General features: G+C 36.8%; 1 non-coding gene across 1 annotated transcript; it reads right to left on the bottom strand.

Annotated features, from left to right (window-relative positions):
- Positions 1–2346: 2346 nt before the first annotated feature.
- Positions 2347–2453, bottom strand: LOC112997944 (small nucleolar RNA R71). The gene has a single exon (XR_003262993.1). It is a non-coding gene; the product is annotated as a small nucleolar RNA R71 (small nucleolar RNA).
- Between the last annotated feature and the right edge of the window lie 14382 nt (positions 2454–16835).

Below are 16835 nucleotides of genomic sequence, written 5' to 3'. Positions count from 1 at the left end.
TAAGCTTGAATCCAGAATTGGGTTTGGACTTGAAGAGAGCAAACTATTTTATTCTACCAAATTTTATCTTATCTAGATTTTATCTTATCTAGATATTATTTAGATTTGATCTCATCTAGATATTATTTCATCTAGATCTTATCTAATCTTATCTTATCTAGATTTTATTTTATTTATGGGCTTGGATTTAAAACATATTTGTAAGCGTTGGGGCTGAAAACTATATAACAACACCAAGGTTCTAGTTTAGTTTCTTCTCTTCTCTTCTCTCTCTCCTCTCCTCTCTCTCTTTTTTGTTTTAGTTTTAGAGTGCTACTCTCTTTTTCGTTTTAGTCACTTTTCGTTTTAGCAATAAAATTTCGTTCTTGCTTCAATCTATAATTTCATTCTCTATTGATTAATAGAAGACTAAGTCTCCAGCGTTGTTTTCTCTTGAGGATCAAGCACAGTTCTCTTTGAGGTTCTATTATTACTATTAAATTCTAATCAGTTTTTTCCTCTTCACCAATTACTCTGTATTTGTTGCTATTAATTCATGCATGCTTAGTCCTTGATTAATTGTCTCTGCACTAAATTTACGTTCATGCGTAATGATCGTTTATGATTAATTGGTGTATGTGTTGCTTAATCACATAATGAATGCCTTATGTTAAATTTCGCTTAGTAATTTAATTTAGGGTTGGATTAAGTGATTGAACTGATAAAGGATAAACTCTCGTAACCTAGGATAAGAGACTTGCTTGTGAATCAAAGGGAAGCAACATGTTTTAATTGTAATATTTTCTAATTCACATCTATTCGCTATTTAATTTACAAAAGCAAACAACCCCCCCCCCCCCAATTCGTTACTATTTTCCTACTATTTGTTATGAACATTTGGTTGACCATTGCTTGTTGGGAGACGACCTAAGATCACTTCCTAGATACTGCATTTTTAATATTTATTTGATTCGGGTACGGCCTCGATCAAATTTGGCACCGTTGTCGGGGAGTAGTGTCCAAAGGTTCGCTAGTGATTCGTGTTTTATGTTCAGTTGTTTTATGCTTTCGTGTTGTGTTAGTGTGGTGTTAGTATTGTGTTAGTGTTGTTTAGTGTCTTGTTATTTTGTTTAGTGAGGTGTTTTGTTTTAGTTTTTCTGTTCAGCGCTTCCCCTATTTCAGTTTTGTGTTTTGCTATGAATAGTGCTTTGCGGCAGATTTAGCAACCACTTTTGTTGATCTGCAAAATAGAGTAGTAGTGCAAATCCCTTAGCGACTGAATTAGTGACTGTTGCTGACAATTTAATTGGCGATTTTTGTTTTGATAGTTAGGGTTGTTATTTTTGGCTGAATTTTGGTGTGGTAGGTTCTTTTGACTCATATTTTGTGTGAAAAATACCAGGAACACTTGTTGTGGCCAGATTTGAGAGATTCAAAAAAATTTGAGAACTTGTGTTTATCAAAACTTCAAATGGCCATAACTTTTGCAGCCAGCCAAAGGCCGGCTGAGGTCTCTAGCTAGCCAAAATCGCCTGTTTACTAGTTTTATTTTTTATTTTTCAAGTTTTATTGTTTTGTTTTTCTAAACTTTCCTAAGGTAGTTTCCATAGTTAGACTTTGAATTTTTGCCTGAAAATTTTTGTGCCATCTTTTCATGATTTTAGGGTGTTGCTCTCAAAATTTCAAGTCATTTGGATATCATTTGAGGGTAGCTGTAGTTCAAACCTACACAGTTACTTGCATAAGAAGACAACTAGTTGTGCATGCTGAATGTAGTGTATGACTAGAGGCAATCCATCTGACTTACAACCCTTTGATCCTGAGATAGATAGGACATTTCATAGATTAGTTAGGCATCATATTGTACCTTTTGAGCATCCTGAGCATTCTATTATTGGTGAGTCTGAGCATTCTGTGGTTGATAATTTTGAACATCCTGATTTTGAGCATTATAGTTTTGAACATTCTGATTTTAAACATTCTGAGAACATGGCATAACCTCCACCTCGTGAGAGGACTCTAAGGGAAATGGCTGCACCTGATTTCACCTACGAAAGCTTGTGCATCCAATACCCTGATGAGGATGTCCCATATGTTCTTAAAACTGGACTGATCCATTTGCTTCCAAAGTTTCATGGCCTTGCAGGTGAAGACCCGCACAAACATCTGAAAGAATTCCATATTGTCTGCTCCACCATGTAATCCCCAGATGTCCAGGAGGATCACATATTTCTGAAGGCTTTTCCTCATTCTTTAGAGGGAATGGCAAAGGACTGGCTATATTACCTTGCTCCAAGGTCCATCACGAGCTGGGATGACCTCAAGAGAGTATTCTTAGAAAACATTTTCCCTGCTTCCAGGACCACGACCATCAGAAAGGATATTTCAGGCATTAGGCAACTCAGTGGAGAGAGCCTATATGCATACTGGGAGAGATTTAAGAAACTATGTGCCAGTTGCCCTCACCACCAGATTTCTGAGCAGCTTCTTTTCCAATATTTTTATGAAGGACTCAGTAACATGGAGCGAAGTATGATAGATGCTACCAGTGGTGGAGCCCTTGGAGACATGACCCCTGCTGAAGCCATAAATTTAATTGAGAAGATGGCTTCAAACTCCCAGCAATTTAGTGCCAGAAATGATGCTATTGTCATTAATGAAGTGCATGAAGTAGTCACAAATTCATCTTCATCAGCTGAGACTAAGAAGCTTGAAGGTAAACTAGATGCCTTAGTTAACCTGGTAACCTAACTGGCCATGAATCAAAAATCTGCACCTGTCGCTAGACTCTATGGTTTATGCTCCTCTGCCGACCACCACACAGACCTTTGCCCTTTTGTGCAACAATCTGAAGCAATTGAACAGCCTGAAGCTTATGCTGCAAACATCTACAATAGACCCCCTCAACCTCAGCAGCAAAATCAGCCACAAAAGAACAACTATGACCTCTCTAGAAATAGGTACAATCCCGGGTGGAGGAATCATCCCAACCTTAGATGGTCAAATCATTCACAACAGCAACAGCAACAACAACAACAGCAACAACCCCAGAAACAACAAATAGTTGAGGCTTCTCCGCAACCTTCCCTTGAAGAACTTGTGAGGCAAATGACTATGCAAAACATGCAGTTTCAACAAGAGACCAGAGCCTCCATTCAAAGCTTAACTAATCAAATGGGACAATTGGCTACACAGTTAAATCAACAGCAGCCCCAGAATTCTGACAGATTACCTTCTCAATCTGTCTAGAATCCCAAAAATGGGAGTTCCATTACATTGAGATCGGGAAAGCAATGTCAAGGACCTCAACCAGCAACATCTTCCTCATCTGCAAATGAACCTGCCCAACCTCACTCTACTCCAGAAAAAGATGATGACAAAAATTTAAAGAGTAAGTTACCTAACAATTTCTATGAAGGTGAATCTTCCACTGGTAATTCTGATTTACAAAAGCAGCATATCCCTCTTCCATTCCCTCCAAGAGCAATTTCCAACAAAAAAATGGAAGAGGCGGAGAAGGAGATCTTGGAAACATTTAGAAAAGTAGAGGTAAACATACCTCTGCTGGATGCAATAAAGCAAATTCCAAGATATGCTAAATTCTTGAAGGAGCTGTGCACTAATAAGCGGAAGCTTAAAGGAAGTGAAAGAATTAGTATGGGCAGAAATGTCTCCGTATTGATTGGTAAATCTGTTCCCCAAATCCCTGAAAAATGTTAAGATCCAGGTACATTCAACATACCTTGTATTATAGGGAACATTAAGTTTGACAATGCCATGCTAGATTTAGGAGCTTCTATTAGTGTTATGCCTCTGTCTATTTTTCATTCTCTATCTCTTGGTCCTTTGCAGTCAACTGATGTGGTAATTCATTTAGCTAATAGAAGTGATGCCTATCCTGCTGGTTTCATAGAGGATGTCTTAGTTGGAGTTGGTGAGCTGATTTTCCCTGTTGATTTTTATATTTTGAATATGGAGGAGGGATTTTCTCAAGGATCAGTTCCCATCATTCTAGGCAGACCTTTTATGAAAACTGCTAGAACTAAGATAGATGTATATGCAGGCACACTATCTATGGAGTTTGGTGATATAACTGTTCATTTAATATTCTTGATGCTATGAAACACCTACCTGGAGATCTTTCTGTATTTCGTGCTAAAATAATTGACCATATTGTTGATGAATACATGACTGACCTTCATTCTAATCTGCATGCATGTCACTCATCATGCATTGAATCTTAATTTGTACTTGATCATATGTCTGAATTTGATGCTGAGAGTGAATCTGAAATTGATATTAATTACATGTCTGGTGATGTTTTACCTCTTGAGATAGATTTTCTAGAGTCAGATAGAACTAACCATGTTTCAGGAAGTACACATACCTCTGACTTTCTTTATGAGGTACAGGCTGAGAAACCATCTCTTTCTACCATTATCCAGCCGCCCACACCAGAATTGAAGCCTCTACCATCAAATTTAAAATATGCTTACTTGGATGATAGCAAAAGTTTTCCAATAATTATATATGCCTCCCTTGCTGATGAGCAAGAGGAGAAGTTGTTATCAGTTCTCAAGAAGCATAAGAAGGCTATAGGCTGGACCCTGGCGGACATTCCTGGTATTACCCCATCCACATGTATGCATCGGATAAATTTAGAGGATGGGGCTAAACCAGTAAGACAACCACATAGAAGAGTCAACTCGGTGATTCTTGATGTAGTGAAGGAGGTAACCAAGCTTTTGCAAGTTGGAATCATTTATCCTATCTCTGACAGCCAATGGGTGAGTCTCGTCCAGATAGTCCCGAAGTAAACCGGCCTCACCGTGATCAAAAATGAAAAGGAGGAGCTGATTCCTACTCGGGTGCAGAACAGTTGGAGAGTCTGCATCGACTATAGGAGGCTGAACCAGGTTACCAAAAAGGACCATTTTCCCCTGCCATTCATTGACCAGATGCTTGAACGTCTGATAGGTAAATCTCACTACTGCTTCCTTGATGGTTTTTCTGGTTATATGCAAATCACTATTGCTCCTGAGGATCAGGAAAAGACCATGTTCACCTGCCCCTTCGACACTTTTGCCTATAGGAGGATGCCTTTCAGCTTGTGCAATGCCCCTGGTACCTTCCAGCGATGCATGATCAGTATTTTTAGTGATTTTTTAGAAAATTGCATAGAGGTGTTTATGGATGATTTCACTGTATATGGATCCTCTTTTGATATTTGTTTGGATAGTCTGGAAAAGGTTTTGAATAGATGCATCGAAACTAACCTTGTTCTAAATTTTGAAAAATCTCATTTTATGGTTAAGCAAGGTATAGTTTTAGGCCACATTATTTCCAATAAGGGCATTGAAATAGATCCTGCAAAAATTTCTATTATTTCACAATTTCCTTACCCTTCTTGCATGCGAGATGTGCGATCTTTTCTTGGTCATGCAGGATTCTACAGGCGCTTTATAAGAGATTTTAGCAAAGTAGCCCTTCCACTATCCAACTTGTTGCAAAAGGAGGTGGAGTTTGACTTTAATGATAAATGCAAAGAGGCTTTTGATTGCCTCAAATGAGCACTGACTACCACCCCCATCATCCAAGCACCTGACTGGACAACCCCTTTTGAGCTTATGTGTGATGCATCAAATTATGCATTGGGGGTTGTCCTTGCTTAGAAAATTGATAAATTGCCCAGGGTGATATATTATGCTTCTAGGACTTTAGATGTTGCCCAAGCGAATTATACTACTACTAAGAAAGAGCTACTAGCCATAGTTTTTGCTCTTGAAAAATTTTGTTCTTATTTGCTTGGTACTCGCATTATTGTTTATACTGACCATGCAGCTCTAAAGTACATGTTGAAGAAGGTTGATTCAAAGCCTAGATTGATCCGATGGATGCTTTGGCTCCAAGAGTTTGACTTGGAGATCCGTGATAGGAGCGGAGCACAAAATTTAGTTGCTGATCATTTGAGTCGGATCGAACGTGTGTCTGATAAGGATTCATCCATTCGGGATGATTTTCCAGATGATCATTTGTATATATTGTATAGTAATTATGACTCTCTTTCTACTCCATGGTTTGCTAACATTGTCAATTATTTAGTTGCTTCTGTTTTTCCTCCCTTAGCATCTAAAGCTCAAAAAGATAAAATTAAAAGTGATGCTAAGCATTTTATTTGGGATGACCCCTACTTGTGGAAATTATGCAGTCATCAGGTCATTAGACGATGCATTCCAGATCATGAGACTGACTCAGTCCTGTAGTTCTGTCATTCTTCTGCCTCGGGAGGTCATCTGGGTGTTCAAAGGACAGCTCACAAAGTGTTTGACTATGTTTTTTATTGGCCCACCATCTTTAAAGATGCGTGGAAGATTTGTAGCACTTGTGAGCAGTGTCAGATAGCAGGAAGTGCACTTACATGGTGACAACAAATGCCTCAGCAACCTATGCTATTCTGTGAGGTGTTTGATGTCTGGGGCATAGATTTCATGGGCCTTTTTCCTGTCTCTTTTGGTCATGTTTACATTCTCCTTGTAGTTGATTATGTTTCAAAATGGGTGGAAGCCAAGCCCACTAGAACTAATGATGCTAAGGTTGTTGCAGATTTTGTCAGATCTAATCTATTTTGTAGGTTTGGAGTACCTAAAGCAATCGTTAGTGATTAAGGAACCCATTTTTGCAACAAATCAATGCATGCCTTGCTTAAAATGTACTGGGTTATACACAGGGTATCCACACCATACCACCCCCAAACCAATGGACAGGCAGAAATTTTTAACAGGTAGATCAAGAGAATTTTAGAGAAGATTGTGCAGCCAAACAGGAAAGATTGGAGTACCAGGCTTGATGATGCTCTTTGGGCACATAGGACTGCCTACAAAGCACCCATAGGAATGTCTCCTTATCGGGTTGTCTTTGGAAAGGCATGTCATCTTTCGGTGGAGATTGAGCACAAAGCATACTGGGCAGTGAAGACCTGCAACTTCTCTATGGATCAAGTTCTACAAAGAGATCCGCCTAGAAGCCTACGAGAATGCCAAGTTCTACAAAGAAAAGACCAAGAAGTTCCATGATAGCATGATAATTAAGAAGGACTTCATGGTTGGACAAAAAGTGTTATTGTATAATTCTAAGCTTGGACTCATGAGTGGTAAGTTGAGGTCTAAGTGGATTGGTCCTTTTGTTGTTACTAATGTTTTTCCTTATGGTACAGTTGAGATCAAAAGCGACTCCATAAACAAGAGCTTCAAGGTCAATGGACACCGACTTAAGCCATTCCTCACAAACCCTTCTTTAGTGGACGTAGTGGTGGAAAAGACTTCCTTACTCCACCCTACTCTTCCTCCACCATGACTTAGGGAGTTTTCCTTTTCCTATCTCCTTCTTTGCTTTTATTACACTTGTCCGATTCTATTTGATGGTTTAATTGCTTTTAATCTTTTAATTGTGCTACATTGAGGACAATGTGTTGTTTAAGTAGGGGGGGAGTGTTCTTTGGTTTTGCTAGTTTTGTTAAATTTGTTAATTTTGTTAGTTTTGTTGGGTTTCTAGTTTAATATTTTAGGTCAATTCTGTTTGCATGTACAACTTTGCATATTTTTCTTTGAATTATAGGATATGTTCAAGTAATGGGTAATTGTTTTGAAAATAAAAGTCTCTTGACATTTTGTGATTTGAAATCCCTGATTTTCCTCTACATGTCATGATAGCTTTGAAAGCTCAATTCGAAAGTGATAAGTTTACCTTTGTGAGAATTTGAGCCATCCATCATCATAATCATTTGGTGCGTTTTGCCCCATTGATTGCTTGCACAATAGCCTTGGCTTGATTCTTGTTGATGCTTCCTAATTCACATGCATATTTGGAAATGATTTAGGCAATTTTGTTCTTATAAGCCTCTAGCCAAATGGACTTACCTTGAATTAATTCCTTTGATAGCCCTTTTGAGCCTTGTTTCCCTTTCCTTGTTTTGAAGCTCACTACAAGACTTAAGTGAAAAACCATGATATCACCTTACCCTTAAGGAATTTTGGAGCTTTGGAATTGTTTTGGGAATAAGTGTGGGGGGGGGGGGGGTTGTTGGATAATATGTTTTGTTGGCTATGCTTCATGATGTATTTTTGGGCTATACTGATGTACATTGTATATGGGTTAAATGTTGGACATGTTGCTGAATGATATGCTAGTTCTCACATGCTACTGTTCAAAAAAAAATTGCAAAAAAAAAAATTTCAAGTTGAATCAATTCAAAAAAAAAGAAAAAGAAAAACAATAAAGTTGAGTGAATAAGATCTTAAATGGAAAAATAATGACAAGACTCTTGGCTCTACTCTTTGCGTTTTGTTAGTGCTTAGCACTACTGAGTTTAAAAAAAGGTGCACTTATTCCCCATTGCTCCTCTATTCCTTTGGGATTTAACTACTTATTCCATATTTTTCCCTACCTTGTCCTTGGCCCCATTACAACCTTAAAAGACCTTTTGATCCTCATGTGCTTGTGTTTATGGGTTGATTGTCAATTTTAGAATCTTGTCAAGTTTATGTGGTGTTGGTTTTCATGGGTGCTTTGAGGGTAAATAGTAGCCTAGACACTTGAGAGATAGAGTGTATAGCTTGTGAGGCTTTATCACTTTTCATTCTTGAGCTGATTAACTATTTTGCCATGATTGGGTTGCTTGGATGATTTTCATGAATGTCTTGACTCTTTGGATCTCTTCATGTTAGATGTTACCCATTCCTTTCATTCCTTGATGTTCATTGAGAAATATGTAAATGTTTTTGTTTGTCTCTCTTTGATATCCTTGGATTTTGTTCTTTGTTTCATTTTTCCCAAGAGTGCAAAAGGCTAAGTATGGGGGGTTTTGATGTGCCATTATTTTCTCTTATTTCTTAACCCTTTTTGCACCATTTTAATTACTGATTAGTCTTAATTGTCAAATTAATTATGTGGTTTTATCATTTGGGCCTACTGGATTAATTTTGTGTTTTTAATTTAATTTCAGGAGAATTATAAGCAATTAGGCTTGAATCCAGAATTGGGCTTGGACTTGAAGAGAACAGACTATTTTATTCTACGAAATTTTATCTTATCTAGATTTTATCTTATCTAGATATTATTTAGATTTGATCTCATCTAGATATTATTTCATCTAGATCTTATCTTATCTTATCTTATCTAGATTTTATTTTATTTATGGGTTTGGATTTAAAACAGATTTGTAAGCTTTGGGGCTGAAAACTATATAATAGCACCAAGGTTCTAGTTTAGTTTCTTCTCATCTCTTCTCTCTTTCCTCTCTCTCTTTTTCATTTTAGTTTTAGAGTGCTACTCTCTTTTTCGTTTTAGTCACTTTTCGTTTTAGCAATAAAATTTCGTTCTTGCTTCAATCTATAATTTTGTTCTCTATTGATTAATGGAAGGCTAAGTTTCCAACGTTGTTTTCTCTTGAGGATCAAGCACAGTTCTCTTTGAGGTTCTATTATTACTATTAAATTCTGATCAATTTTTTCCTTTTCACCAATTACTCTGTATTTGTTGTTATTAATTCATGCATGCTTAGTGCTTGATTAATTGTCTCTGCACTTAATTTACGTTCATGCTTAATGATCATTTATGATTAATTGGTGTATGTGTTGCTTAATCACATAATGAATGCCTTATGTTAAATTTCGCTTAGTAATTTAATTTAGGGTTGGATTAAGTGGTTGAACTCATAAAGGATAAACTCTTGTAACCTAGGATAAGAGAATTGCTTGTGAATCAAAGGGAAGCAACATGTTTTAATTCTGATATTTTCTAATTCACGTCTATTCACTATTTAATTTACAAAAGCAAACACCCCCTCCCCCCCCCCCAAATTCGTTACTATTTTCCTTCTATCTGTTATGAATGTTTGGTTGACCATTGCTTGTTGGGAGACGACTTAGGATCACTTCCTAGATACTGCATTTTTAATGTTTATTTGATTCGGGTACGGTCTCGATCAACGGTCCATAAGTGCGCTAAGCGCACGAGCACAAACAAGGCCACCTATTTAAGCCTGAAATCTGATTTTCGAAGGGGAGTTTGGACTGGGACTAAGAGCTTTGCTTGTCTATGTTAGACAAGTGGCCTCAGATATCTTAAGAAGGGGGGTTGAATTAAGATATCCCAAACTACTTCCCAAATTAAAAATCTATTTGACTTTTTATTCAAGTTATAAATTCCCTTAATAATGAACTTCTTAAATATTGATTCAAATAAAACAATTTGAATATGAATATAAAGCAATAATAAATAAAGGAGTTTAAGGGAAGAGAAAGTGCAAACTCAGATTTATACTGGTTCGGCCACACCCTTGTGCCTACGTCCAGTCCCCAAGCAACCCGCTTGAGAGTTCCACTATCTTGTAAATTCCTTTTACAAGTTCTAAACACACAGGACAATCCTTCCTTTGTGTTTAGAATTCTTTTACAACAAGAGACCATCGGTCTCTTAATCCCTTAGAGAATTAGAATGAGAAGAAGAATGAATCTCTCTTGAAAGAGATAGATTTTTCAATCAGAGCACTCAAATGATTTCTTAATGAATTGCAATTAAATTGGCCAAGGAATTCTTAAGAGGATAAAACGATTTTTCTTTTTGAAAGAATAAACACTTGTTGTTCTGAAAAACTCTTAGCAAATTCGTATTGTAAATCACATATATATAGACCATTTGTGGTCATGAAAAAACCTTTTGAGAAGTTGTGACTCTTAGAATTATTTTTCTGAAAGTCTTGTCTGGTAATCGATTACAGGATTTGTGTAATCGATTACAGCTTTTAAAATTTGAATTAAAACGTTTCTTAACTGCTGGTAATCGATTACCAAAATTGTGTAATCGATTACTTATGTGTCATCATTTTCTTCTATTTTCTAAACCCTTTTTGCACCATTTTAATTATTGATTGGTCTTAATTGTCAATTAATTAGGTAGTTTTATTATTTGGGCTCATTTAGCTAATTTGATGTTTTTAATCTAATTTCAGGAATTAATGAAACATTGGGCTTAATCCGGATTTTGGTTGTGGACTTGAAGAGGGCAAATAAAGCAGCGCTTACCTTAGTTAATTTCTAATTAGGAAATTTCACAATTTTATTTTATGTTGTTCAGTGTTTATTTCGTTTTGGGCCAGAGTATTGTAATAGGGCCCAGTGACTTTGAGTGACTCTTTTTAAATAGCTTCCTTGGGATTCGTGCAGGGATTCTGTTATGTTATTTTCATTATTCAGAGCTTGGGTTTTAGGTTTTCACGTTTTTCTGTTCCCTTGTTACGATTTTCGTTCTTAATGCAAATTTCTGTTTTCTGCTTCTAATTACGAATTCATTCTTGCTTCTTCTTCTACTTTCATTTACGTTTCCGTCTCATTTACGTTTCTGTTCATTTACGTTTCTGCTTCATGTTTCATTTGCGTTTTCTGTTTGAATCCATGGAAGGCTAGATTTTCTGGTGTTGTTTCCTTTTGAGGACGAAGCCCAACTCTCTTTGAGGTTTCGCTTGTAATGTGGTTTCCTGGAAGTTTTCCCTTCACCAGTTATCCCAAATTCGTGAATATTAATCAGTGCACGCTTCGTGTTCGATTAATTGCCTCTGAGCCTAACTTGCGTTCATGCTTAATGGACGAAGGGCTAACTGGTGTATGTGGTGCCTAATCACGTATTGACAACCCTAAGTTGATTTTCGCTTAGTAAATTGAAATAGGGTTGGATTAAGTGGTTGACTATTAGGGACAAATTCTCCATAACCCAGGATAAGAGAATGGCTTTTGAATCAAAGGAAATAACCCGTTTTTAATATTAGTAGTTTCGTATTCCAGTTTACTTGTTCTACTCTTTAATCATAAAACAAACAAACCCCCCCCCCCCAATCGTTACTGTTACTGCAAGTATATTATGAACAATTGGTGTGTCACTGCTCATTGTGAAACGACCTAGGATCACTTCCTAGTTACTGCATTTTCATGTTTATTTGATTCAGGTATGGCCTCGATCAATTACACAGTCTAAAAATTTGAATTCAAATTTTTAGTAGCTGTTGTAAAGCATATTTGGCCACTGGTAATCGATTACATCCTCTGGTAATCGATTACCAGAGAGTAAATTCTTTGAAAAGCACTTTTTAATTTAAATTACTTGGCCAAACCTTTTGCTAATTCAATTTGGAATTCCCTTCCTAATATACTAGTGATCATCTTGATGTTGTGACTTGTATTCTTGAAGTATTGTCTTGAATTTAAACTTGAAAAGCCCATTTGCATCAATTGCATCATATCATCATGATCACCATCAAAACACCAAAGGCATTTGCATCTACAATCTCCCCCTTTTTGATGATGACAATACAAGTCTTGAAATCAAGATTCAAGAGCAAGCAACAAACATTTGTATATATATATAAAATTTATGTTTACTCCCCCTATGTTTTGGAATTTATGATCACTTGAGATCACTTGATTTCAAAGTTTGTTAAGCTTTTCTACATCCCATTTTTCTCCCCCTTTGGCAACATCAAAAAGCCAAAGTTCTTGGGAAGTAAACCAGAGATAATAATGGAGTAGAAACAGATGAACATCAAAGTGTAAGGCATAAGCAACCAAACTCACAAATGATAAATAACCAAACCATAATCCAAATAAAAAAAACAAACCACAGAGTATCAAAGCACAAAAGTCTGAAAACCAAATTCTACAAGGGAAATAAAGTACTTATCATTATAAACTAAATTTTAAGAAACTAAATAGCCAAAATACACGACTTATAAGAGACATATAATTAGAAACTAAATTCTAAGAAGGTGGAGGTGGTGGTGGAAGATCGAAACTCTGACGAATGTAACCTACATCCTCTTCAAGCTGTGTGAGGCGAATGTCCATGCCGGCAAAGCATGTATCTAATGAGTCGAAATGGTCACCAACATAAGAACGAAGACCCCATAATTCAGAGAGGACTTCATTCATGAGTGCTGAATCATCGCACTGAGGAGGAGGTGAAGGAGTACATTCATCTTGAGGAGGGAGTGCATCCTTCTTCAGCCATTGACCATTCCGATCTTTACGGTACCCAAAGGAAGTCATTGCACCAACACCAATTGCAAAGGAACGCTTGACTTGAACAAATGGTTCATCATCAAGCGGAATTTGAAAATGACGCAGAAATAGAGTAATCAAATGTGGATAAGGGAGAGGTGCATTGGCCCGTAATGCCTTATGCATTCGGTACCGAACCAAATGGGCCCAGTCGATCTGACGACCGGTAAGAAAAGCCCACATAAGAATCAAATCCTCCTCAGAGGCTTGTGCTAAATTTGAAGACCAAGGAAGCAAAATTCTAACAATTATATAGTGCATGATGCGATTATCAAATGTTAATGACCCGACCAGCAATCTACCGGTCATTTCAGCTTGATCATTGCAGACCATACAACGAGCATCATGACTCGAATAATCAAATTTCCAGTCATCAACAATGGTGCCCTCAAAAGGTGCACCTTGACTGGGTAAATTAGTTAAAGAAAAAAACAATGACTGATCAATGACCATAGGAATACCATGCATCTCAGAAATAATAATGCCATCCTGAATTTTTAAATTGCAGTAGAAGACCTTTACAAGTTAAGGATAATATGGCAATTTTAATGACATGAAATCAACAAGGCTAGAATTTTGAAACACTTGATAGCAATCAAACGTTTCATCATTAAAGAATTCTACGTCTAGGTACTTAGGGTCTAAGATGATTCTAGAAGAAAACTGAGAAAGGTACCGTAGACGCTGATCATCAGATGAAAATAATGTGGATGATCTTGGAGATGACAAAGAGGGATGAATAGGTGTTGTGGGTGCTCCGGATGGTCCGTGGTGGCGATGGGCAGCAGCAGCGGTGGTGGAGGATTATCCCTTTCTCTTCTTCGATGGTTCTGCTATTTTGATGAAGTTTCAGTGGATTTCAATCGGTGGAAGTGAAAGAGGAGTGAAAAAGAGGAAGATTGGGCTTTACGGGACGCGATTTGGTGAAGATTTGAGTAAGATACGAAGTTTGGAAGATTTAGGTATGGAGGAGACGTGAGGGGAGGCTGTGGCTACGCAACAATTCTGATTTCGTGAGTATTTATAGACGAGGACGAGTTGTAATCGATTACAGGGATTGGTAATCGATTACAGGAGCAATAAGCCTTCTGGTAATCGATTATAGGATGTTGTAATCGATTACAGGCTGCCTGTTCATGTGTAATCGATTACCAGAGCCTATCCTAGGCTAGTTTCTTAAGAGAGTATCTATGTTTATGCTAAAACACATCCAATATGATTAATTATCACTACTAATGCACTTAATTCAATCATTCAACTATTAAATACAAAGGAAATTATAAATTTTATCATAATAACAAGAATTTAAACAAGATCAATCAAAATAATCTATAAACAATCAATCATAAGAGTAAATTAATCAATCAATCCTTATTTTTCTAAATCACTAGCATCTAAAAGGCCTAATTCTCTTCTAATAGAGAAGAATACTTCCTTGGGAAGAGGTTTTGTTAAAATATCAGCGAGTTGATTCTTAGTATCAACAAACTCTAATACACAGTCTCCCTTTAGGACATGATCTCTAAGAAAATGGTGTCTAATCTCTATATGTTTAGTTCTAGAGTGTTGAACTGGATTTTTGGATAGATTTATGGCACTAGTATTATCACACCTAGTAGGTATGCAATCAAGAAGGATGCCATAGTCAGATAATTGTTGCTTCATCCATAAAATTTGTGCACAACAACTTCCGGCAGAGATATACTCCGCTTCAGTAGTGGATAAAGCAACACTGTTTTGTTTCTTACTATGCCATGAGACAAGAGCCGATCCAATGAATTGACAAGTTCCACTTGTGCTCTTTCTATCAGTTTTAGATCCGGCAAAATCAGAATCAGAGTATCCAATTAATGTGCATGTGGAATTTCTAGGATACCATAAACCTATGTTTGTAGTGCCTACCAAATATCTAATGATCCTTTTAACAACACTAAGATGTGATTGTTTAGGATTTGATTGAAATCTAGCACACATACACACACTAAACATTATATCAGGCCTGCTAGCAGATAAATAAAGAAGTGATCCGATCATACCTCGATATTGCTTAACATCTATTGACTGACCGGTTTCATCTTTATCTAGATAGCAAGCGGTGCTCATTGGTGTAGCCATGTGCTTAGCATTTTCCATGTCGAATTTGTGGATTAACTCTTTGCAATACTTGGATTGATTGACAAAGATACCATCCTTAGTTTGTTTAATTTGCAATCCAAGAAAGAAGTTAAGTTCACCCATCATTGACATTTCAAACTCACTTTGCATGTCATGGGAGAATTCCTTGCACAACAATTCGTTAGTGGATCCAAAAATAATGTCATCAACATAAATTTGAACTAATAAAATATCATGTGATTTTCTCTTTATAAAAAGAGTAGTATCCACTTTTCCTCTAGAAAAGTCCTTTTCTAAAAGGAACTTACTTAAACGCTCGTACCAAGCCCTAGGGGCTTGTTTCAAGCCATATAAAGCCTTTTTCAATTTATAAACATGATTTGGCTTATCCAATATTTCAAAACCTGGTGGTTGTTCAACATATACTTCTTCTTGAATTAAGCCATTCAGAAAAGCACTTTTAACATCCATTTGATAAAGCTTAAAGTTCATTATGGATGCATATGCTAAGAGCATTCTAATGGCTTCTAATCTAGCAACTGGAGCATATGTTTCCTCATAATCTATACATTCTTCTTGTTGGACTAATCGAGGCCGTACCCGAATCAAATAAACATGAAAATGCAGTAACTAGGAAGTGATCCTAGGTCGTTTCCCAACGAGCAGTGACAAACCAAATGTTCATAATATACTTGCAGTGACAGTAACGATTAGGGGGGGGGGGGTTTGGTTGTTTGGTAATTAAAGAGCAGAACAAGTAAACTGGAATACGAAACTACTAATATTAAAAACGGCTTGTTTCCTCTAATTCAGAAGCCATTCTCTTATCCTGGGTTATGGAGAATTTGTCCCTAATAGTCAACCACTTAATCCAACTCTATTTCAATTTACTAAGCGAAAATCAACTTAGGGTTTTCAATACGTGATTAGGCACCACATACACCAGTTAGCCCTTCGTCCATTAAGCATGAACGCAAGTTAGGCTCAGAGGCAATTAATCGAACACGAAGCGTGCACTGATTAATATTCACGAAATTGGGATAACTGGTGAAGGGAAAACTGCCAGGAAACCACATTACAAGCGAAACCTCAAAGAGAGTTGGGCTTCGTCCTCAAAAGGAAACAACACCAGAAAATCTAGCCTTCCATGGATTCAAACAGACAACGCAAATGAAACATGAAACAGAAACGTAAATGAACAGAAACGTAAATGAAAGTAGAAGAAGAAGCACGAATGAACTTGTAATTAGAAGCAGAAAACGGAAATTTGCATTAAGACCGAAAATTGTAACAAGGGAACAGAAAAACGTGAAAACCTAAAACCAAAGCTCTGAATAATGAAAATAGCATAACAGAATGCCTTGCACGAATTCCAAGGCAGCTATTTAAAAAGAGTCACTCAAAGTCACTGGGCCCTATTACAATACCCTGGCCCAAAACGAAATAAACATTGAACAACATAAAATAAAATTGCGAAATTTCCTAATTAGAAATTAACTAAGGTAAGCGCTGCTTTATTTGCCCTCTTCAAGTCCACAACTAAAATCCGGATTATGCCCAATGTTTCATTAATTCCTGAAATTAGATTAAAAACCAAAATCCGGATTAAGCCCAATGTTTCATTAATTCCTGAAA

Source organism: Glycine max, chromosome 9, assembly GCF_000004515.6.
Source record: "Glycine max cultivar Williams 82 chromosome 9, Glycine_max_v4.0, whole genome shotgun sequence".
NCBI lineage: Eukaryota > Viridiplantae > Streptophyta > Magnoliopsida > Fabales > Fabaceae > Glycine > Glycine max.
This window is presented reverse-complemented; position numbering and strand designations above follow the sequence as displayed.